Here is a 23,087-nt window from a genome sequence, read left to right as displayed (position 1 = left end):
GTCAATCTTAATTATCCCTGATCCTCATTTAGAGGGAAGAGTCTGGGTTTGTAAGAAAACAGAAGTTGATGTTATTCTTTTGATTTCTAAAATTCATAGAACATTGGTTCTCTCCTACAGAATCTTACTACATACAGCAAGACAACTCTGTCTTCATCCACAGGCATGAAAAAATCCAAATTTAGTAAATTTAATGACAAAACAATTAGAACTCAATTCTAGCAGATAAACAAGTCATTTCATGCCATAGAAAATTCTCCTCTTTCCCTCTACATTGAGAACAGGGGGAAAAAAAAAAAGTGAGGAAAAAGGTGATTAGGCACATAGTATGTAGCAAAGAATAACGAGAAATAGAAAGCTAGTCATTTCCCCAGAAAAGACAAGCATTAGTCCTCTTTTTCACTGATGTTCTTAAATCATTAAAATGGAATACTCAGTAATGACCTATAGCTCCGATTCTGGAAAACGATGAGTTTTGGCTGCATTTCATCATCGATGCACCTCCTCCCGTTCTAGACACTGTGCTGCCTTCACAACAGTGGGCGTACTAAGATCCCAGATACGCTGATTAACTTGAGGCATCATCAAAACTCATCATTTTGGGGGGCTGCTCATGGTTCAGAATCATTATTCGATTCTCCGTAAAGCGCTTACATTTATAAGTCACCGTACAGTAAGCCAAATAATTTAACTTGCATCACTTAAGACAACACACCCTAAGAACTCCTTAGATGGACATTTAAATCTCTATTTTTATAGATGAGGTCACTAAAATTAAGGAAGGGAAACCGGCTTATACAAATAAAAGAGGTTATACAGATATTAAAGAGATGAAGCGAGAACAGAAACTTTCAATTCCAGTACCAAAGCCTGTTCTTACACTGGGCCACCTCTTTTTGCCGTATGCTAGATGAGTTACCAGCATATATTGTCTTCTCCCTTTGTGTCACAACTCTCCCTCAAATAATTTTAACTCAATTTGTAGTAAGTCAAAGAGGAGTTCTCAAGTTCTTTGATAGATGAAAATGTTAGAATTGATAAACGTTTTGAGTGGCCATCCTGGAGTAGATCAAAAACTGCTTTCTTAACGCAGAATAAAAATACTGCCTTACGTATATTCACGTGCCCTACACAACAACAGCCGAAATAATCCCCCTCACTCAATGCTATGCTTAGGAGATGTGCGAATATTATCAAATTAAAGCACATGAGTTTTATGCTTTATTTTCCGAATGCAGGAAAATCTTTCATTGAAAATAACACTAATTCCACAGAGTGTGCAATTAATCAACATAATCATGGGGATAACTTAGCTGTTTGGGGAGGTGTGTCAAATAACTCTTTAAGGCCACTAAAGTGCCACTTGAGCCACCAGAGTAATGATTTTCTGAATCAGCAATTTGTACAAGAGTTCCCTAGAGACCTGAAGGACTAAGGGCAACCCCGAAATCACTCGACTTACTTCTAATGCGTAACTTACCACTGGCTTTACGTGAATAAGATCTTAACAGTTTTGCCTACCCTATTTTATATTTCTGTTGCAGTTTGTGTCTGTGATGATTGGGCAATTAAGGACTTATGTGGCCACTGAAGAGACAACATATGCATTTGAAATCTTATTTTCTTACTTGAAGAAACAATAGTTTTCATACAAAAATGAGGAAAATGTGATTCTTGTGATACATATTAAAGGTATCAAAAGCAAGCAGAAATAAAATAATTTCACTATATTCTTAGGAACAAAGGCAGACACAAGATGGGAGCAGAGAAAAGTAATTCCCCGAAATTCAATTCTAAGGATAAGAAACCTTGCTGATCATGAGAATCACTGGTAAGACTTTTCTTAAAACAGATTCCTGGGTTCTCTACCCCAGAGTACTAGCATTCACTGGAGTGGGTCTGGCATTCTTGCTCTCTCTTTTTTTGTTTCTTTAAATAAAATTCCCCTGGTTACTCTAACCAGCCAGCGATAAGAGTAACCAATTAAAGTGACAGGCACAGTCTTTAAGGTTACATTAGATGAAATTCCAATAAACCTGGGAACCAGATGGGTTAACAAAAAATTAATTACTACCTGATCCAACCTATTTAACTAGATTTTTAAAAAGACAAACAATTGTTGATCTCTGAGGCTCTTTCAGACAGCTACCATATAACCATTTCATGAGTCAGAGAAACCTTTTCCTGGCAGCCTACTAGGCCTTTAAATTTGTTCATCTCTGCTAATAAAAACTGGTTGTTTTAAAAAATTAATCTCACATTACCAAGTAGATTCCCCTAAAAAACAACAGAATTCCAGCCATGAGAATCTCGGAGATAAACAGCTACTCCTTTTCTAATCAGCACCGCTGGCCACTGCTCCGAAAGCAAATCTTCCTCCATTCTGTCCCAAGACCGACTAAAGTCATCTTTAGACTCCAGGATCAAACTCAAGCGAACGTTACTTGGTTTGACTTAACAGGGCCCTTCCACTCATGTATATATTCTCCCCTATCCTTGCTCTACCGAGGCATTACAAGCCTATTCTGAGAGAGAGAATCTGGTTCTTTGATCCCTCTGGGAGAAGATCTGTGACATTCTGGCTAGATGCAGTAGAGACAACATTATAGGAGTAAGATTTGGTTGCTAGACTAAATTATTTGGAATTATTAGCAAATTTAAGAAAATCAGCAGCTACATTTTGCCACGCAAATCACTTTTAGCAATAAATTATTTGCTTCCCATTAAACGTGATGTTCTAACAAAGTATTGCTAATATATGAAACGTAAAAAATCATAATGACCAAATTCTGAATTAAGTACAACGGAACAACAGACAACAAAGGAAAAGTTTTAGTATTACGTTTGCTATAGCTAGAGTGTTTACATAGGAAAATTACATATTTTAGCACCTGGTATGTAGGTGATGGCCTCAGTTTTCAAGCTGAGCTTACAGCTAACAAGAATATAACAATTATCATCTCTTAAAGAAATATGCTACTCAAGACTGCACAAAAATAAAGGAGATGGAGCTTTCATGAAGATTTTAAATACAGTTCATACGTATGTTTAATACATATAAGTATTATACTCAGAATTCAAAATCCATTTCAGGGCATCCATGGAGCAGACAAACAGTAAGAAAACCGCTAAACATTGAGCCTGCTGTTAAAGATCAACTTTAAGAGAATGGACCTATGAAAACCAAACTCGGGTAGACAGGACCACACTCCTCTAAGAGTACGACTCCCCCGTGAAACCAGTCACTGTTATAGGAAGGTGATGGTTCACAGACAAAATCACACTGGGTATTTAAGAAAAGCCTTCTAATTCCTGAATATATGAGCATGACTAAATCAAGAGAGGAACACGGGGGGTGGGGTGGCACAGGAAGGAAGAGGAGAGGTAGAGGAAATGATCACAGGAGGAGAAAGGAGAAGGGGAGTAGTCGGAAAAATGACGTCGTCCTATCAAAAATATGTAAGAAAATAAAATGCACTATGTGGAGCAGTTGTTTACAGATAGCAATTTTCACTTCTTGAACTTATAAAAATGATCAACTGATAAGTATGAACAAGGTCCAAAAAACATGAGATTCAGAAATAAATATTTGTTGGGTGTCTCTGTGTACCATGTGCTGGCTGCTGGAGAGTCGATGATGGACTAGAGTTAAGAGTTCACGTGGCTGAAATGGGGAGCAAACCCAATAATGTCCATCAGGAACGGTCATGATGGGAATAATGAGAGGCACAGAGGAAGAGCACCTAACGCAACCTCATCTTGCTCACAGGTAGCAACAGGAAAGACCCATCTGAGATTCTATGCAAGAGGACGTTATACAAAAGATTTGGTGGGAACTTGATATTTGTTAGAATGCAGTTTGTCATTAATTAAATAAAAACAAATACTTTTATGATTTATCTAAAACAAATTTTAAAGTAACTGGTACTTAAAATTGGAAAGATGGAAAACTGGAAAAAATTCTTTTCGATAACACTTTCCCCCTTCCCTAGCTCTAAGCTCTTGGATCATCTCATATTTGGGGGAGTTTTGATGAAATTTGCTTACAAACTAGAGAAATCTGCAATATAAAACAAAAGAACTGTAAAGATCTAAAACATCCTCTCCGTATAATACTATATTGTTTGATCCAATCACCTTATTTTAGAGATATGTAGAAATCACTTATACATAAGTAATTATTATAAAAAGTTTGATAAAACCTTGTCAACAAAAATCATTGCTATTTTTAAGACAAGTTCCTTATACAGAGCCCTATCAGGCCCCAAGGATACTCTCCATCGAGCCATGGCAGAGAGGCTAGGGTGCCCCCTCCACCCTCCCTGTGGCTAGGGAATGAGGATACCACTAGTGCTCTGCTCTTTTGACACCTCACACTCTATCAACAGTAACCCAAAGAGGCAAAACAGAACCAAAAAGTTTCCACTCGAACTACCATTCTCAATGTCTGCCAGGGAGGATCGCTTAACTTGGTCTGCCAGGAAACCAAAAATGCCTTTATAAAATATTAAGATGCAAATATAAGGTCATGTTCCTTCACGAAGCAAGTGAAAACTGTCAGCCTTATCAGGGAGTTCTCTAGCAGGTGTTGCCTACCACATCCGTTACCCACAAAAAGTAATGTTTCAAAATTTCGACGATTTAACCTTTTAAGTCCATTCCCAACTTTGTCAAACAAAAATTCTTAAGTGTAATCAAGCCAGGAGACACTACGAAAATACAATTAATGGTAACATCAAATCAACCACTGAAAAACTCAAGAGTGGCATATACTTTACATATTATTTAACCTATTAGGAGTTTATTTAGCAAAAGCAAATTTTAAAAAAACCTAAACAACAATAATAAAAACCCTTCATTTCCAAATAAAAACAAAGCATTAACCTACAACTTTATAATTACTGCACATATGTGATTAGTTGTGTGAAAGTGCAAAGACAAAACAAAACAAAAAACAAAAAAAACCCAACCTTGAAAAGTAATTAAGAATTCCACACACCAATCAGTTCCAATCTGAGCAGCCAGCAGAGGGCGCACATGCCCCAACAAGAGCTGGCTCTGGCCAGGCACCACTGAAACTCATTTAGGAATGAGCCTGACCAAAATTTGAGTACAGAAAGGGGAAGAAAATCATCTTACCAGTGGCATTAATAAAACAAATGTGCTTAGTTAAAGATTGGTAAGAAATATACACACATACACTTTTTTGTTAAACATAAACTTTAACAGATTTTTTTAGCCGTTTCATGGAAAGCTGTTCATTTAAAAGAAATAACTCTTCTTTGTATAGAAGTGAGATTATATCAGTTTTCAAGGCCACCATAGTTTTTATAGATCTCTATTAAGAATTATCTATAATACATAAATTGGTAGTAGTAAATTAAATATTAAATTTCTAACACTTTAGACACATGTTTTGGTGAGTACATTAAATTACCCTTTGCAAATAGAGTCTCTTTTACTGTATTTACATGTGTCATATACAAATTTATTAATTAATTTTTGTAACTCTAGAGTGATCAAACATATACCATTTTATGGTTAAATTGAGACACATAAGTTACTTATTTTTCCACTGGTTCGTACTTGATTGATTATCTGTAAGTCGTCTATCCTGGGTCTCAGTATTATAATACTTGTTTTGGGGTTCCAGTAGATTATACTAGAAGAGTACCTTGTAGCTATGTATGTACATGTACATATAGAAAAGAAACTGTTTACTTTTTAAGGAAGTTTTCCCACAAATACAAAAGTCACAAATTCCTCCTAGCACTTTTCCATGCTTGTGATTTCAGAAATAATACCACAAATTGAAATGAAAAAAAAAAAAATTACCTCATGAGAGCACCAAATTAAAATCAACATTCAAATACTATATTTTTTTATATTTACAGATAAAAATTAAATACCACAGGATGGTCAATCTCTAGTTTCTAGTAGTTCATAATAAACGGAAGGCCCGCACTTCAGTTTCAAGATGGAAAGCTTGGTAGGATAATTACCTGCCTCTTATCCGTCCACCTAAATGATCATTTCAACCTCACCTCTAGTCACCAAACAACAGCAATGAGACCATATAACATCTCCATCCGGTCTCTCTCTCTTTTTTTTTTAAGCATTCTTAGATTTGAAAATCGAACTTAATTTACAATATCTACAAACCAGGTGGTTTAGGTTACAAGTAGGTCACAAAAAATACTTATCATTTGGCTGCTGTGGCTACACCGTTTCTACATAAGTTAAAATGACGATGTTTTATTATTCCTAAGCACTCAATTCTGAAATGTTTGCACAATCTGTTAAGTCCGGGCGCACTTAAATGATTCTGACATGCAGCCTGCTAAGGCCAGTGATGGAGATAATGCCTCTTTACGTGGGTAAAATTTTGTGGCATATAGGTCACTCTCTTAAGGGGAATCAACTGTGTGTCTCTTCTTTGCATTTCCACCACAATCCTTCATCCTGCAGCCTGGAGCTGAGAGTGAAATGCAAGAAAGGAGCCGAGTGCTCAAAGCAAAAATCTGCTTCCAGGACAATCCATTATATCTGACAAGTTAAATGTTCCATGGTAGGCCATATGGCATCAGAGCAGGCCCGACGATGGAAGAGGGGAACTCAGCAAATGCATCACAATTAAGGAGTTTGGCTACAGACTTTACTTTGAATTACTTTATTTTTTATTAAATTTTAAATGCTGCCCCCTCCCAGTTTTCAACTGAATCTGTTTAAGGAGACGATTTTTAAAGGAGTACCACAATTTCTTTGTAATCTCATGACTAGAATCTAAAGTTAGAGTATACATGAGCATTTTTTATGTATTGGAGTTTCAAAGGGACCTGTAGCCTAATTTAAAAATTTTCAGGACAAATAACTTATAGGCCCTATCCGTTCACTAGATTAGAATATGTAAATGGAAGTGGTCATTAGGTTGGGACATTTTCAACAAAACTGACATAGCATTAAATGAAATCGGTTTCCATTTTCGAGTACAAAAAATCCTCAAAGCTCTACAGTCATAACTTGCATGTGCCTGTTTCTTCTGTGGTTTATTTAATATTAACCAAGATAATGAATTAATAGAAGACTATCTCAGTTGAATTTAGCTCCTCCCAACATGGCACCAAGAAGAAACACTGCATACTCCTGAGAATCCCATGTCTGAGAGACAAGTCTTACAAACTTTCCAAAGACTCTGAAACCAGGTTGTCTATAATAATAAACATTTGTTGTTACAAACAATGTAATGCAAATCAGCTTGGTAGTATAAGTAAGGTATGCACTTATTACATTAAGGGAGAAGATTAAATTAATGAAATGACCAAAACGGTATCATTATACAATGGCATACCATTCAACAATAAAGAAAAAAAAATGTTCCTATTTTGTCTGAAGAATTCTCAGGAAGAGAACTGGACCTGTAATAAAAACTGAAAAAGCTTCCTACAGAAGCTTCCAAACTCATCTGGCCTGATGTCAAACAGAAATTTTATCAACTCCCTCACTTCCTAGAGATGACGCATAATGCATTCTTGAGCAAATATAATATGAAATAAATTGTAATGGGTAGATTTTTCTAACCAGCAATCGTTATTGTTTAAATATTCACACTGGTTTGAAATTCATAATAACTCAGAGAAATATGTACGCAAAGGAGAAGACACTAAGAACTCATTTCCCTAAACTGTTTTCACTCTCTCTTTCTCCAGAGGGTTGATTTCCCTCAAATGTACCCACTTCTGCCTTAATTAAGAATAACATTATTTCAAAGAGCATATCCAGAAACTTTATAAAAATGGGTCGGTTTTGCTTCATGTTTAAAATTATGAACACATTTTCTGATGGTCCCACGGTTATTCTTTGTTAATAATCTAATGTAACCCTATCTCTGCAAATCCCTTATTTTTAAATATGAGACAATCAGTTGAAGATGGTATGTGGGTTCCGAACTGGGAATTTGTATTATAAATCAATTATAGCTCTTTGTATTTTATCAAGTGCTTTCACATACGTGCACTTATAAGTTTGATCATAATCCTGTTAGGTGGGCATCATAACTATTATCATTAATACTTTAATTCTGTGTGGGAGGGGAAAAGATTTAGCTATGAATTGGAGGAGCCACATCTTTTGCCCAAGCCTACCTCTAATGTCAGCATTGTATGCCATGCCCTATTCAACATGAGGAAATATGAGCATTAAAAAGATATAGGCAAGTATTACGTAGGAATGCAAGCATACATGTTATACATTTTCACTTCTTATTCAAGAAAAGTAGCCAAATATTTTGGTATTGTGATAATGCCCAGTTTGAAAAAGGCACCAGAATCTATGTTTGGGTTTCCTAGGAGGAATAAACACACACTTAACACACACTTACACTTTCACATGAGTGCGCGTGCGCGCGCGCACACACAAACACATAGCCACACACGCCTCAGCACCAACGGAGTGCACTGGGCCGTTGTGTACTGTAGATCCTATTTCTGTGTATCCAGATCCACATTTTTATTACTAATTAAAATGTCCAGATGGTAAAATAACACCTGATCCGAGGGACTTTTAGGCACAATAATTGTCAACACTCAACTCCGACACTGTTAAGAAACTGGAAAAACTGGCCTGCACTGAGTTTTATATGTACTGTTTCCAAACCATCAGCGAAATGCAGTTAAAACTTTAATAATTTTAAGACAAAAAAAAAAGCCACATTAAACTCTTTACCAAGAAAAAAAGAGAAAGATTTTCCATTTAAATCATTCCTATTACAGGAGAGCTCATGAACTCCAATGGAAGGAAATGTCATATCATAGCAATTCAGTTGTGTTTTAGAGGGAAAGATACATAATAGCGTAAAAGAATGAAAGAGCTATTCAATAGCTCATCATTTCATGAGGCCCTTTCTTCTCATCTTTTGTTCTATAGGTTCACTAAATAATAATCAATTAATTTACAAATATATTTGTCTTCTCTCATTTGCATTTTAATATCACATATAGGTACAGTTATTAATCATAAAGCAAAACATTTATTATCTTATATATTTTTTTAAAAATAAGGATTCCGGGATGAGCCCTGAAATTCAAGTTAGGCCTTGGCTCATGAATAATACACTTCAGGAAATCACAAATGCTTTTTTAAATGTTTAAGCAGTTACTTCCTAATCCTAAATGGATTCTTTTTTCTCAAGCAAACATTTTTGCAAATATTTGGGCTGCTTTGATACGCAAATGTTCTCTCAAACATTTCCACCAGCCAGCCATTAAAATCTCTCCACAGACCCTAACCAATGGGAAAGTTTGCAAGGGAAATCTGAGAAGCAACTGGATGAGAATACTGCCAGGAACACTGGCTTCACTGGCCACAAACAAATGTTGACTTTGTTGCAATACCTGAAACAAAATCTTTGGATGCTTTAGTGAAACAACTACTTCAAAATTCTCAATCATGGGACTGTAATTCTCCTTGACTGAAGTAACAGTTTCTGGGGGGAGAAGGGGGGTAAAACAGATCACCCACAGGTTTCCTATTTCAGAGTTCAGTAACTCCCATAAATGTGGCTTGCTGCCGGACAGTGAAAATCTCATCACTTTTAAGAAGAAAATGCCCACAGGAATTAACGTGCAAAACAGGAAACAGAAAAAGCAATAAATAATGCCACAACTAGACTCCCAAATGTTAACAGGTATAATAGTAGCAGAGAACTTTTAGTAGTAGTAGTAGTAGTAGAACTTTCAAAAATGTTCTCCCAAGGGAATCAGCCAGGGGAGCCAATGAAGTAGAGCCATATTTATTACATAAATAACTCAAAAATAACTCATGCCAACACAGGATTCTTAGATATAAAAACAAAGAGGTAGCATTAAAAAATAACTTGTAAATACAGTATGATTACAATTGTTATGAGTAAAAGCCATCCTTAATACCCCCTTATCCTTTCATATTCTACTCCAAAAACAGCCCCAAAACCTGCTTTGGGAAATAATGGGTCAACAAACCATTTCAAAGAATTTCTCCAGTTTCCCTCAGTCACATAAGCCACACTGAAAACAACTGAATTTCAGGATTCCAGTTGTTAACACCATTCTAGGCACTACTTAGGAAGGAATGAGTTGGCAAACATTTGTGAATTTTGTGGGAGGAGAAAACTAACAGGGAGTTTATCAAAGCCAGTGGAACACTGAATTTATAAAAACAAAATAGTTTGCTTCTCAACAACTAACCTGCATGTTCCTTCACTCTGCCATCACTTCCTCATTTACACATATTAGAAGTGGTCAAAGATTTCATCAGGTGTGGTTTTGACAATAGCAGCAAAGTGCCTAAAGCCACAGATTTTAATTGAACTCAAAATACAGATTTGGGGGGAAAAGAACCAATCACAGCAAGTGCTTTAAAAGGAAAAAAAAAAGGAAACATTGTCTTGAGTAGTTAGTTACTCTGCACTTAGTTGTACTGTATGAAAAAATAAAAATAAAAAAGCTCTATAAAATCTGAGAATTAACCTATTGTTTCAGATTGCTTACAGGTGAAAGTCTACCATCTGGATGGGCAGTTTGCCCACTTAAAAAAGAAGTAAACTAAAGAAAAAAAAGGAAGTAAAGCCTTCTTCTGCCAATTTTAACACAATAGATTTTAAGGGAAAGGAGACAGAGCCACCATAATCTCCAGACATGACACAACACATGTGTACACACACACACACACACACACACACAATCGTGTACAAACTGTCACAAAACAAAAACTAGAAAAAGCAAGAGATTGAAATAAAATTGTTTATTAAAACTCTGAGATTAATGAGGATTAGAAATCTAGTCATTCTAAATTGTATAATAGGAAAAAAAAGGTTTACTTTAATCTTCTCATTAAATAACTGACGATACTTTCTAGTTTACTGAGATACTCTAAAAAATAAGACCTAGCAGCATATCAAAGTTTCTATCTTCCCCTAACAAGGCATATTTATAGTCTTTATTTATGCTGGGCTAGCAACTTTGGGAATTACAATTTAACTTTAAATAAACAGGAAACTGCATCTTAAGAACTGCCTGAAGTTGTTTTCTATCATTCCAGAGCGAAAATGCTTATAAATTTGACAATTTATAAAGAAATATTCTTTCCTTCTCCCCTCTTCTTAATCCTTATACAAGCCTCCCCACCCCCTTTTCTTTTTTTAACATATTTGTCTCAGCAAAAAGATGTGACTGAGTAATAATCATTGTTTTAACCTAAAGATCAAATCTGAAATCAGGTCAGAACTTTGTTTAGGTTTTTCTTTGTAATGTGGGTGAGATAGAACTTTCAGTTTAACTTTAGGTTAGTATGACAAAACATAGTACCAGGGTGGTACTAAGTGGTTTTTTTTGTTTTTGTTTTTGTTTTTTGCCAGTCTATAGTCACACATTTTGAAAGCAACACACAGAGGGTTTATAAATTAACAGCTCTCTGTACTGAATGCTTGTCGATATCTCTGTTCTGGGGATTTTGAGTATCCATTTTGATTGTATAGTGTCTCTTAAAATTACGTTTGAAGCACAACACTAAACCAGAGGTGTTGAGTGAGAGAATTATGGGCACATTCCCAAACTCTTACACTAAAACCACAAAGGGAATAGATTAAAGAGAAAAAGCACTAAGGAAAAAAAACAAAACAAAAAAAAACCATCATCCAAAAAAAGAAAAGGAAAAAAAAAAACCCCACCCTGAAGAGCGAAATTAGAATACTTGCTTTTCTTTCGACCTTATGGGTAGCACACGGAGGGAGGCACCAGAAGATCTAAGCACAAATACGTGATGAAGAGTCGCCAGAAAGCATGTGGATGAATAAACTGCCGTGGTGTAAATTTGCCAGCGAGAGGACAGAACACGACACGCTGGGTCTTGGCTGTCCTAACATGTTTTACTATGTAAATTTAAATAGTCTTGAAAGGGAAAAAGAAAGAGGGGAAAAGGTGGAGGGATTTTTTTTTTAATATTAAAAAAAAAAAAGTTTGCCAGAAATCCTCATAGTTGGGTCACAAATAAAAGTACTTTCATTGCTGTTTAAAAAAAAAAAAAAAAGAATCTAGTTCTTAGGTTAAAACTCATCACATGTTTCCTATGATGGAAATTTAGGGGGGTGGTTTAAAGAGTTAAAGACTCCCTACCATTAATTTGCATCTGGTGCTTTTAGTGTGTGTGTGTGTTTTTTTCTTCCCTGAAAAGTTGGCAGAGCCGCCGATTTTCCATAATGCAAGCATTTGGGAATTGTGAGCGGAATGAAACCGATCCAATCTCCTGACTGCGACATGAATTTTCATTAATTACAACCTTGTCAGCAAAAGCATTATCAAAGCTGAATATGAAAATGCTAATGAGTCCTCATTTGCATATTTTTCTTTGTTGGAATGTCATTAATTATTACATTTTATGATGATGAATGCAGCTGTCGAAGCTCTCCGATGCATAATTAGCCATCAGAATGCCAGGAGCCGATCAGCATTTTTGGGTGAAAAAAACAAATTTCACTTCCACTCTCCCCCCATCCCAACACCACCCAACAAACACACACATACACACACACACACACACACACACACACACACACACAGCCCTGATGACGACAGTCCTGAGAGGACTTTGAGGAAGTTGAAAAGGGCTCCTTTAGAGGGAATTAATTTTTGCTTTAAAATTATTTTGTTTCTAGCCGATAACAGTCGTATACAATAGAAGCAGTTCTTAATAAAAAAATCGTTATTCCAGCTTAATTAATGCCACGCTTAATTATAACACCATGATGTCAGCGGTTTTAATTAAGTATTGGCTCTGTTACAAAAAAAAAAAAAAACTCGCCGCAGTAAGTCACAATACACAGATTTGTGCAAATCATTTCTGCGATTTTTTGGTCTTCCGTGGTTCATGAACTATTCAAATATTAACAGGCAGCATGAAAACTCCAGGCACACACGCTTGCGCAGGAGGGCACGCACACTCACAGTACACTCGCATGCACACATACACACCACACACACAAATCAAGCAAAGGGGAAAACCCATACTTTCCTGCTATACTACTTGGATAGACTTTAGAGCTTACCTAGTTGACCACTTTTTTGAGCTAAAGTGTAAGTGAAGATGACAAAACATAGCTCATCCTCTCTCAGCCGCTGGGAACGGTGTTTATAAGTAAAAAAAGAAAAACAACACAGAGCAGATGGGACCATTACACATGACCAAACCAATCAATCACAGATGAAGGGCCCAGGTGCAGCGCAGCCGTGCAACAACGCACCATTTCACAGTCTGTCAGACACACACACACGGTCGTTCATGAGTGACCCTCCTCAGCTCCCCCCGGACCTCATCTGGAGCGCTGCGCCCTCTCGCCTGCCTACGCTCCAACTGACGTCTTCATAATCGCCCTGTCTTTCTATCTGCTTTGGCTCCCATGAAGAGAGGAGGATGGAAGGGGTGGTGACTGGGGGGAGGGAGATGGCAGAATGGGGAGGGAAGTAAGGAAGGGGCTCACATCATTGTCACTTATGAGGAGTCCAGCCTTCTTTCTTCTGCCGTCCCCATGGCCCCTCCCCTCCCAAACCACCATCGCAGTCACTCTCTAACCATCATTAAGCTCATTAATTTTTAAGGGTGACTGCTTGGTTGCTGTACCCCAACTGTCTGCCATTAGAAATAGAAATTTTGTTTCTGAGTTTCTTGCCAGTAAGGAAGAAAGATGTGTATAAGTCAACAAAGTCACAATTAAAACAAAATGTTAGAAATTAATTAATAGGACATGGTTAGCAATACATACCACGGTCCCCCAAAATTGGTTCAGATGGAACCCTAGTTACTCAAAAACCTCTGAGGAGTCAACTCTGTCTCAACATTTTGTGTCTTAAGTAATTTCCATGGCCTTTCGCATCCTATAACACAGACTCATCCAGGAATCACTGAACCTAAGTGAAATTGTATATTTGCAAGGGTCCCAGTTATCCTGGCAATGTAACTAAAATACAAAGTTAGACGCAAGTTAAGGATAGGCTCCCTCTTTTAAACTCAGAATTCTTAATTCACGAACTTTATGTGGTTTTGCACTTTCTGTTTCTTAAAAAATAAAACAAAAGAAAAACAAACCAAAAAAAAAAATCACACACAAAAAAAAAACTCAGTGGGAAGAAATAAAGTAACCAACAGAATGCAGAATAGAATGCCAATATACACCACTGAAGTGCACCTACCACCTTTGGGAAAAATCCCATCCCATCGCATTGAAAAAGACTGGTTTTATTGATTCAATATACTCTTAAATCATGAATTCCTTCTTAAGCCTAGGTAATTTATAACCAAGTTTCTGAGATCTAATGATAGAGCACAAATATTATAAGGAACCAGCTCTACGTACTCAAAAAATTGAAAATGGATACTTTCCCCAGCTTTAGGGGACTGCTTACCTAGTGACTGAATGCTCTCAACAATTTATCATTTATTTTGCCCATTTGGAGATGAGAAAGAGTTTAGGAAAGCACTCAAATCCTACAAAAAACAACTATATGACCACAAAATAGCTTAAAGGATTTATGTCCCAAAATGCTCATGACATTTTAGGTTTTACTGGAAAATTTACACTGAGAACAAGAAAAAGTTAATAAAAATAGACCATGCAATCCAGCTACTCTAAGGATTAAGTCAAGTGTCATTTATGTGCAGTTCCATGTAATAGTACAAAAATAAAGAGTACAGGCTAGTTGGGGTGAGAAAATGTCCTACCTAAAATCCGCATGCCATTCCATTTACAGGCAAAGGCAATTTTACAGAACACTAGGCAGATTGGATTCGTTGAAATGCAAGCTTTGTCTCTTAGTATGGGCCCTACCATCAATTCAAACATGTTCTCAAAATGGTTTGATGACGCACTTGTTTTTGGTTTATTTATTGTTTTCTTTTGAGGATTCAGTATGCTTCTCATCTCTTTACCATCTAATTTGTCCTTTGAAAACTTTTCAATATTGAAGTAATCATAAATCTTTCTGTTCCCCAATGTGTCCTGTAATTTTCATGCTTAGTCCTTGTTAACAAGGACCCTCATCTCTGAACTCTAGAAGAAAGACAGAGAACATATTTAATAAAATCTCCCACAGCTATGCAGAAAGGATCACCTTGTGTTTTGAATGTTTTTTTTTTTCTTCAAGGAACAGACTCTACACATTTGCATTAATAAATTTCTATTTTCAAGCTCAATAGAAATTGCAGTACAAAAAGCAGATGTGTACGTTGGATTCTTTCAAATTAAATTTCCAAAAGCAGAGCCTATTCTAGCTCAAGATCAAAGGAACTAAAACATGATCTCCTCCCCCTTCCAATATAATTACAGAGATTTCATTTCTTTTGTTACAATGAGCACAACAGGTAAATCTTAAACCTGAAGGATAATGATCAGGTGCTACAGCTCAGCTTTGCTGGGTAGCTGAATCGCTCTGCTCAGTGCCCCTGCTGTTTAAACTACTACGCTACAGGAAGATGGAAAATGCCTAATGCTCTCCTCTACTTTATTCTTGGAGATTTGTTTCCTTCTCGATATCAACACTGTGCACTATAGTTCTGAGATGGATACAACCCATCTTACAGTAGGGTTGTTCTAAAGGAGGACCATGTCCAGCCTGAAATGTAAATCAAGAGGGAAAAAAAATCACATTTGTAAGTGTCTTTTATTGGTAAGCTACCTAAAAACCCTTTTGGAAGTAGATGGGATATAAATAATAAATAAATGAGAAGCGACACTGTTATGAAATGTCATATCCTGGCAGTCCTGTGAAAGGACAAGGCCCTGGGGACGGAGAAGAAAGACATGCAAACCACAAAGTCATCGAAAACGGAGGTTCGAAAGAAAATCTTTTCCACTTTGGAATGATTAGCATGATCTATTTCTTTGGGGAATATAGGTAAAGAGAGACAAAATTTAATGTCAAAACCCACAAAAACAGAGAACTTGGGAGAGAACACCCTCTAGGCTTAAACATCCTCGAGTGTAACTGCATTCTACATATGTATTTCTATTTCCTTTTTAAAATTCGTGGTACCTCATTTCATCCTTTGCTGCCCATAGGCATCTGTTCCCCTCTAATTATTTGCCATTTAGAAAAACTCTGCTTAAATTCCTTGTGCATCTGTCCCTTGCTTAGTGTATATTTGTGATGCTTAAATATAGTGCTTGATATTAGAACATCCTATAAGTACAAAAACTTCCCCATCCTAGAAAAATGTTTCAATACCTTCTCCCCCAAAATGTATACCAGGATATAAGTATGTACTACTATATACACCACACACACACACACCTCTCAAAGACTTATGCTGTTGGTAAACAAACCTTCTGGTATATCTTTCAACCAATGCATTCCTAATATAAATGCCAGTAATAACACTCTTTCTAAAATATAGTTTTTTATTTTCAAATTGCTAACGTCTCACAGCCCCTGAAATACTTTTTGCTAGTCTATGAAATAGAATATGATTATTGTGAATAGAAGTATCCTTAGTTTAAGGATGTTCTCTTTTGAGAATACAGGGGGAAAAAACCTGAAAAAACAGACATAGTTCGGTAGCATCGAAAACCTAAAATCGAACAGGTTTAATTCCTTTCTACATCTCTTCTACATAACCTTTCGCTTTGACCATTCCTTCATCCTTCCATCCTTCTTTTTCCTCTTCCTCTCTCCATAGGCCCTCCCGTAAAGAAGAGGTATGATGTGAGGAAAACATGTTGGATTGGAAGCACTAAATCTTGGCTTCTAAATTTAGTTTTACCAATAAATACGCATGTGACTGTTTCCTCATCCGAATTGGAATAAATGATCACTAGGCTGAGAAATAATGACTATTAATAACATTAGTTTACAGTGTGCCAAACACTTTTCAGTGAAGTGGGGTGATTAACAGCATGGATTTGGGAGTCAAAGTGCCTGGGTTTGAATCCCAGATCCATTTCTAATGAATTGATGACCTTGGAAGGTTACTGAATAGCTTGGTGCCTCCATTTTCTCATCAATAAAATAGGACTAGTAATAACATGTGTGTCATGTGCTGTTCTGAGAAACAAATAAGACATTAAAAGTACTCAGAATATGCATGTATTTATTCTTTATCATCTGTATCCACCAAAATGCAAATTTCATGCAGAAAAAGAATATCCTTTGTTCACCACTGTATTCTCATAGCCTAAAATAATGCCTGGCACATTATTGTGCCAGATCTGAAGCTGGTAAATAAACAACTGTTCAGTGAATAAATGAAGTGGATCGATGAACAGACAAACATGCCTTGTTTTGTTAGAACGAATGATTCTAAGACTGAACTATTAAGTACTTACTAGGTGTAATTAATATGGTACTTTGCATGACTTGTCTTCAAGAAAGTAGTAATTTATTATGAGAATGAAACTAAATACAAACAACTATCATTATGAACTATAGAGGAAAAATCATATTAGAAATATAGAAGGTAAAATCTTTGCCAGGTCAGAGGAAAGATAACTCAATTCTGGCTAATGGGGAGCAGAGTCTTCCTATCCCATGATTCCTCCAAGAAAACTTTTGAAAAACAATGTTCTCCAAAATAGTTAAAGGCATTAGACTACCTTTAGTTGTCATCTTCCATGGCAATCAAAGACTCTCATCCCCTTCTTTTAAAAAATCTGTTTGATATCATTGCATTTCGTTTTTTCTCCTACTCTTTGGGCATTCTTATTCATTTTCACCCAAAAGACTTTAAATGTTGGGAACTCTTCGATTGCTAGCTCCTAGGTCCATGTGTAATCTTGTACCTTCAATGGGCATCTATACGCTGAAGACCCCTTCAGTCGTAGACCTTTTGCTCAGAATTCTCTGAGCTTTACACCATTAACTCCAACTGCCTACTTAATATCATCACTTGAATGTTTTAAAAGAACCTCAGAGTTAACACCAAACTCATGATCTCCTTTCACCCATAGACATTTACTAATGTTCCCTGGACTTTTACACTAATTGAAGAATAAATTAGATTTATAAGAATCTTATATTTCTAGCTCCTGCACTAGATGTATATCTCATTTAATCTTCATTAGAATGCTCTGAGTAGGTATCACTATCTTTTTTTTTTTTTTTTACTATCTTCATTTTTAAGATGAGAGTAGTAAGGCTAAGAGAAATTGCCTCCATTTCATCACGGACCATGGATTTCAGGATACAAGTATTGAAATTAAGAGGATGAATAATGTTTGCTGTCAAGAAGCAATCATGTTCCCTTAGTTTGAGTCTTGTAAGCTAGAAGAGATTGTTACACTGTGAACCTCCTGATTCATACTGGAGAGATATTCTGGTCAATGAGAGTTCTAGCAAAGGGAAGAGGGAAGGTATATAGCAACATCTTAATAAGATTAAAAACAAAAACAAACAAAAAAACAGAAAACACAAAAGTAGAAAAACCTATAGAAGAGGACAAATAGAAAAAGTTAAAATCTAATTAAATAAGAACTATAAACAATAAGGATATTAAATATATCTTAATGAGTGAAAAGCTAAAATGATGGAAATTTTTTAAATCAGTGAATACATCTAAAGTAAAAATAAGAAGATAAGAATCACAAGAGCTCACAGATGCATATAAGTAAAATTAACCCTTAGCAGGGATATCTGAAGTGAAACCACCTACGTGGTGGCTGAATCTCTCTGACCCAAACCCACGGCCACTCACAACACCAACTCCACGCATTACACAGATCCTTCTTCTCCACATTTCCTTTAGAGTCCCTGGGGAGGCTACAAGTCCTGTGACATATTTTTCAGTAACATGAATGACTATACATCATACCCTGGCTTAGGACAAAGTACATACCCTTTCTAACAGGTGACATATTAGACCATCATATTGCTCTCGCTCAAGAAGAAATGTCTGTCTCTTTCATGATAATTCTTAAAAACCCCATTTATTTAATGGGGTCATCGGTAAGTCTTCCTCAATCCGGATGATTGGCCCTCCACTACCAAATCTGCAGATTCGACTCTTTCTTGACACAATCTATCAGACTACTAAAGCTTGGCCTGATCAGCTGTTCTCAGGCAGATAACGGCTACTTGTGCCTCCATGGAGTGAAGACCTCTGTGATTGAAATTCCTCTCTCTGCACGTGGCTGGCTAGGGGTTCCCAGACAGAGGGAATTAGATATGTTGACCTTAAATGTTACTATATTATACATATAATATTAATATTAGAACATTCATCTCTCTGCATCCACAATTTTAGATCTTTGATCTCTCCAACTGTCAAGGAAAAATATTTTTCTAGCAGAGAATAAAGTGGATCAAACACTTATGTCTATCAATCTCAGATAGATCCTGTTGCATTTTCTGGCTCACTAGAGAAAATTTCTCTCTTCTAGTACTTGCCATGTCAAACTGACCATGATTTATTGTAGGAGAAGATTGTGAGTGTGTGTTGGGCGGGGGAAACAAAATGGGCAAAAGGCAGTTCATCTTTTGGCTCTCACCCAGTGGCCACAACTCTGGCAAATGGGTGTAATTTCCAAAATTTCCACCAGCAAACTGGGAGAAGCTGATTCTTAGAGCAAAATCAACTATGTTTGGGCCCCCAAATCAAAAATGCCACTTGCTAGCCATGCAAATGTCCAAAGCAGAGTCCTATTGAAGATCAATGAGTAGTCCAATATCACAGAGCTGCTAAAAAATTAAGCTGGAAGTCAGACCCCATTCTAACACCGAACTCAAAGCTCTTCCCATGCCCGCAATGCAAAAGATTAAAAGACGAGTAGTGAGAGGAGCAGAAGAGTTGGTTGATTTTGACACTGTGGATACTGGGGTGGGGGGGAGGGTGGTGGCTGTTTCGAAAGAAAGAAAGACTAGGCTAGGAAAAAGCTTCTGCTCAGCAAAAGAAACTGTCAACAAGGTAAAAAGACAACCATCCAAATGGGAAAATATATTTGCAAGCAATGCCTCCGATAAGGGCCTAATATCCAAAATATACAAAGAACTCATACAACTCAATAACAACAAAAAACCAAATGGTCCAATCAAAACATGGGCAGAGGACCTGAACGGACACTTCTCCCAAAAGGACATATAAATGGCCAACAACTATATGAAAAGATGCTCAACATCTCTAGCTATTAGGGAAATGCAAATCAAAATCACAATGAGATACCATCTTATACCTGTTAGAATAGCTATAATGAACAAGCCAAGTAATAACAAATGTTGGAGAGGATGTGGAGAAAAAGGTACCCTCATACACTGCTGGTGGGACTGCAAATTGGTACAGCCACTACGGAAAACAGTATGGAGGTACCTCAAAAAACTAAGAATTGATCTACTATATGATCCAGCAATCCCTCTACCGGGTACTTACCCCAAAACTTGAAAACCCATATCCAAAAAGATATTTGCACACCGATGTTCATAGCAGCATTATTCACAGTGGCCAGGATATGGAAGCAACCAAAGCGTCCTATGATAGATGATTGGTTAAAGAAGCTGTGGTACATACATACAATGGAATATTACTCAGCCACAAGAAGAGATGAAATACTGCCATTTGCGACAACATGGGTGGACCTTGAGATAATCATGCTAAGCAAAATAAGCCAGACAGAAAAAGCTGAAAATCACATGATATCGCTTACATGTGGGATATAAACTTAAAAGCAACAAATGAGCAGGACAAACAGACAGAGACTCATGGACATGGACTATAGGCTAGTGGTTACCAGAGGGCTATGGAGTAAGGGTTAATAGTGGGGTGGGGGAGGAGGGGTAGGTAGACAGGGTAAAGGGGGTCAAATATAGGGAGGTAGGGGGAAGATGAAGTGGGTAAAAGGGATCAAATATACGGTGGCTGAAGGAAACTGGACTCTGGATGGTAAACACACAACAGAATATAGAGATGTCAAATGATAATATACACTCGAAAATTATATAATTGTATTAACCAATGTTACCCCAATAAACTTAATTTAAAAAAAAGTGAAAAGAAAAGACTAGGCTAGTAAAAATAACATGGAATTTAATAAAGTTGTGCTGCCTTAGAAGATGTCAAGCTACCTTCAAGAGTATGTAGTTTTGGGAAAGCTCTTGGACAGCACACGACTGGAGTGCTGGTTCATAGGTCTGAAGTGTGTCCCAGTTTTAACATGATCCCAAGACTTGAAGTAAGTAATGTATGAACCACACTTTGACAATCATTTTTGGAACAGAAGAGCCATTTACACACTTATACACAGAGTGGAAGGAGTCAAGGGGGAAAGAGGTGATGAAAGAGAACAGAAAAGAAAAGATTTTTGGAAAAAGATTCCAGGGCAAGAAAGTTATAATAAGCTAAGATGCCAATGTTGAGGGTTGTCGAAGAGAACGAAGAAGAACCACATTTTCTTCTAAGACATGAGAGAACAAGCTAGCTGAAGCTTAGTGGCAGATGGTCTAAGATCAACTATCTCAAATCAAGCAACGCTTTGTTGCCACTTTCTCTTCTCCCTGTTTCCTCCTCTGAGGACTATTAGATCCATTTACTGTGGTGAGGCTGGACTGAACAGTGAAGACCTGGAGCAAAAATAATAAATAGCCAGGGGTGGATGGTGATAAGAAAAAAAAATGAGTTAGACCCAGGTCATCACCACCAGCAGTCTAAAGGGAATCCAGATTAGACTGGAGGTACTGGGGTGGTCTCCCAAGAGTTAATGCTTCCTTGATTGTAGCAAATTCTAACATGACTCAAACGAGTATTCAAAACTGCTCATGAACCATGGGACAACAAAAGTCAAGGGGTCTTCCAAAGACATAATTAGTGAGAGAAGAGGAAATATAAGCATAGAAGGGCAGGGGGTGCAACAGCTTGGGAAGTTAATACTGTGAAAGTCAATAGGAAAGGTAGATTAGAAATTCAGGATTTCGGCACCAAAAACTGATAATGCTCATCATCAGTAACAGTCAACAAAAATTTGTATTCACTCATTCTCTCAGTCAGGTCAAAAAAGTGGCAGAGGGGAAGAAGGGACTAGGTAGGGCCCGCTGGAGGCCTACCCGCTGTCAGATCTGGACTAGGGACTTTAGAAACACTGTGAAGCAGGCCTTGTTATCTCCATCCCACACACAGAAAAAAGAAGGCCAGATGTGTAAGCGGTTGAGCCAAGATGCAAACCATACCTGAGTGAGTACTGAAGCAGGGTCTCACGAAAAGTAAACAAACAAACAAACTAGATTAACAATATTTCAGAGGAATAAATTATTCCACTTGACCCTCTCCACTGAGAATGTGTTACTCTGATTCTGCTTCAACTTCTGTTTCTAAATGGCTCCTAAGTGTTTTTATAGTATTTTGCTTAAATTTGTCAGAGACTATAAACTATTTGGGTATAAATACTGACCTGAATCCCACAGAGGAGTCTAATCTCAGGCCAGCAGTGCAGTGGGCAAGGGCAAGCCCTCACCGGATGCGTGCATTTCTGTTAACAAAGTGACAGGCTCTGTGCTCATCAGCCTCGCTTTTCCCTTACTAAAAAATAATGATGATGATATTGTCCCTCAACTTTTGTGATCCTTAATCATTCTTCTTAGTAGGTCTTTTTCTTTATTATTGTAGCTTAACAGAGTGCTAAAATTAAAAAAACAAACAAACAAAAAAAAACCCGCAGTCACAGTATGGTCTTTTAAGCCTCGTTTTCTGTTTATGTATAATCTTTTCTTACACTTACTTGTAACACTTTTTACCTGTCACATCTACCTGCACTGCCAGGGAAGCAGTCGGGTGTGCTAGTTGAGACCGCATGCGACAGTCTGGCAGGACTGTGTGCAAACCCCAAACATACCACTGACCAATTAGAAGTGCTCCCTCCATCTCAATTAGTTTAACCTCTCTGTCCCTCACCTTTGCTTACTCGTAAAATGAGGATAATAAATATTTCTCAGAAAGGGTTGCTGTAAGATAAAATATGCAAACAACAGCACAATGTTTGGCACACACAGTAAGAGCAAATAACTAATGGCTCTTCTTAACACATTAGGATACTGATAAACATTTATGGACATTAGTGAAACGTATTATATGTTGTTGGACAAAGGCCACTG

At 37.0% G+C, this 23,087-nt stretch overlaps 1 protein-coding gene across 11 annotated transcripts in view; it reads right to left on the bottom strand.

Moving 5' to 3' along the window:
• The window catches only part of TCF4 (transcription factor 4), a 338,925-nt gene that overhangs the window by 173,963 nt on the left and 141,875 nt on the right, over positions 1-23,087 (bottom strand). Inside the window, exon 1 of one of the 11 annotated variants that reach the window (XM_039841093.1) lies at positions 11,729-12,034. The exons of the other annotated variants lie outside the window; for them this stretch is intronic. The gene's annotated coding sequence lies outside the window, so the exon portion shown is untranslated. Of the gene's footprint in view, positions 1-11,728; positions 12,035-23,087 lie in introns of those variants that run through there. 11 annotated transcript variants of the gene reach the window in all.

This window comes from Pteropus medius, unplaced genomic scaffold, assembly GCF_902729225.1.
Source record: "Pteropus medius unplaced genomic scaffold, Ma_sr-lr_union100, whole genome shotgun sequence".
Lineage (NCBI taxonomy): Eukaryota > Metazoa > Chordata > Mammalia > Chiroptera > Pteropodidae > Pteropus > Pteropus medius.
Note: the sequence above shows the minus strand (reverse complement) of the source record. Positions and strands in the feature narration are given on the sequence as shown.